The sequence below is a fragment of the Pteropus vampyrus genome, unplaced genomic scaffold (assembly GCF_000151845.1).
Source record: "Pteropus vampyrus isolate Shadow unplaced genomic scaffold, Pvam_2.0 Scaffold33, whole genome shotgun sequence".
NCBI lineage: Eukaryota > Metazoa > Chordata > Mammalia > Chiroptera > Pteropodidae > Pteropus > Pteropus vampyrus.
The window spans coordinates 1,133,257-1,136,185 of record NW_011888814.1 but is presented as its reverse complement, the minus strand read 5'-3'; the positions used below and the strand labels follow the sequence as shown (position 1 = coordinate 1,136,185).

At 35.7% G+C, this 2,929-nt stretch overlaps 1 non-coding gene across 1 annotated transcript; it reads right to left on the bottom strand.

Moving 5' to 3' along the window:
- Positions 1–1,579: 1,579 nt before the first annotated feature.
- LOC111738002 lies at positions 1,580–1,705 on the bottom strand. Its single transcript, XR_002779654.1, has one exon. It is a non-coding gene; the product is annotated as a small nucleolar RNA SNORA77 (small nucleolar RNA).
- Between the last annotated feature and the right edge of the window lie 1,224 nt (positions 1,706–2,929).

Here is a 2,929-nt window from a genome sequence, read left to right as displayed (position 1 = left end):
CGGCTAGGGATAGGGCTCCGGATTTGGAATGTTATATTAACATAGTAGGGCGCCTGCACCTAATTTATATAAGTATGATTCAGCTTATTATATCACGCATGGGTGACAGAATGCCACTATTGTTCTCTGACATATATAAAGTCCATGCAGTCCCCTGGGGAGCAGAAGAAGAGCAAAAGAAGTAATGTGCTCCCCGCAATAGAACTGCACTTCCTGCAAAAGAAGCGTGCTCCCCACGATAAAGTTGGTGCCCGCCGTTTCATTCTCATGTTGGTTCCTCCTGCGTTCTTTCCATTAGGCCTCTCACAGCTGAAACCTTCCCTTCTTGCTCAGCTTGGCGCTGACAATGTATTTAATAGCACAAAGATTTAGTTCCAGTCATAAAAAGTAAAGACCCAGGAATAAGAAGACCTGTTTTCTGAAATATTGTGTAGCTCTGACTGGTCTATCAATTACATTATAAGTTGAGCTTTTCTGAAATAGAACTTAAATAGTAAAATAATATTTACAAGCCTAATTAAAAATTAAAATTCCAACAAATTATATTTTCATGAGTCTGAATAATTAATCCAGTGTCAAAAATAGGTTCAGGTACTTATCAAAACTTTCAGGTGACTTAAACATGAGTACAACACATTCCCTAATCTGAATAATGTTCGATGTATTTATGGGGTGTGAATATACACATAAATTTACAATTAAACACGTCTCCTTAAGCTACAACAAAGAAATCTAAAGATTAAAAATCAGAAATTCAGCGTGGGTAATAGAGAGGTCTTCTTAGAATAGACAAAATTTGATGAAAATTTGACAGGTAGAGAAGAGAAACAAAGCAGAGATAATGCATTATATGTTATGTCTCTGAATCATGAAAAAGCTGAGATTTAATGGAGAAAAAATTATCAAAATTTTTAAAAAATGACTAGGAGACCATGTAAGCCAAGATGAAAATATCAGGAATTCATATTTAATTTAATATTATAGATTATCTTTCTACATGATTAAGTAATTTTTTATTATTATAACTCAGTTTTTTATATATAAAGTCTCTTATAAAAACAAAACAGAATAAAAGCAACTTGAAGGAGCAGAACATACTTTTTTAAAAAAAGGAAAAGGAAGGGGAAAAACAACATGGGCAGAGGACTTATTACTTCTCCTTAGCTTTTGCCTTGGTCTCATCTTTGGACTCCTGGCTTGCCTTTGCTGAAAAAACTTCCAGCTTTTCAGCCATTTTCCCGTCCTTATTGCTTTTTGCCCAATCTTGCCTCGTGCGAGCCTGGGATACACTCACCACAGAAAAAGCTGCTGTTCTACTGTACGTCTCCAGAGTCACCCAAATAAACATGTAGTCACGCTTGGGACCTTGGTCTTTCTGCTGGGTTACGTCTGATCATTCCTTATGGCCGCCATTGTCGGCCCCAAGTAAGCAACTGGCCATGAGGACCTCTCAAAGCCCATTCGGTCTCTGTGGAACTCTAGTCAGACACCATGACTTGACCACCTGCCCAAGTACAGCGAGGCCAGGCCACTGAGCACGGACTCGGGGCCTAGATGGCCCTTCCTTCCCCAGAAAACACCCTGTGTCCCTGCTTAGTCGCATCGCCCTTGACAGGTCAAAGTAATTATAGCACCTGGGAATGTTTCTGTGGCAGACAGAAAAAGCCCTGGCTTGGGACTCCAACTAGGCACAGAGTGAGTTTGTATAAAGCAAAATCTTATAAGGGAAGTATTATCATAAAAGTCTTGTTATTATTATTTTTCTACTTGGCAATGTAGAAACATTTGATTATTGCTAACATCATCATCATTTTTACATTAATTACATGGCAAGAGAGACATACTGCTTTTAGGCATATATGACACATGAGAGTTATGACATGTCTTTTTGTTTTTCCTCCTTTTGAGTACATCTCAAAGTCAAAAGTAGACTTTATATGTATGTTTTTTCCTTATGAGCAATTGACATTTTATGGAGTATTTTGTTTTATACTTAATTTTTCTATCATGTAACTTTATTATGGGTATATTCCTTGAGCAGATTCTTTTCAAAGAATATGGAATCTTCAAAGGTCGACAGGTGTAATTCTCACTGATGAGAAAAATAAGCACTGAAACAGATTGTCTCACAATCTTCAGAAAAGCTAATAAGGAATCTGATAAAAATGGAAGAGTAGAGTTATGTTTATAAGAAAAAAAAAAGATGAAAGTGACAGGTTCATTAGCACTGCTCCTTTTGACTTAAACTACAAAATTAAATAAATAACAATGCAAAACCCATTATAAAGCTCCATTTAGTTTAGCAAAAATCGGTAGTTGGTTAAAAGAGCAGATGGTGACACTGCTTGTGGAGAGCACTCTCCAAAACCTAATTGAGAGTGTTTCAGGAGGCAAAAAAGAGTCAGGTGTAATATATGGATATCCAAATTTACATTTTGCCCTAGACAGCCATCATGCACATCTGTTCTTAGATATCAAGGAAAAAAACATAATTTCTTTAGCTTTTTTATTAGCAGGCTCATCAACTGCATTGGAGACTGAGGTGGGATGTTGTGAGAAATGTGTTTGAGTTTGATGGTTTCTTAATTCACAGTAACTTCAACCAAAAAGAAATGCTAAAACTAAAATTATAATATTGTTTCAGAGGGAGTCTCCACCATTAGAAATTTGAAGAAATATAAGAAAATAATACTATATTTGATTCTGGAGAATAAAGAAAAAAATCTATAATTTGCATCATAATTTGCTTAAGTGGTTCACAAAAAGCCTCTGCTATGCATACTAACATTTTTATCACTAAATTTGATCATTATATCTACAGAAAATGATTACATGATTTTGTGTTGGAATGGGTCAGCCAAATAATTTTATAGTTGAGTAAACCAAGCCTCAGATAGAATTAACTATTTTCAAAGGGCATACAGCTTAG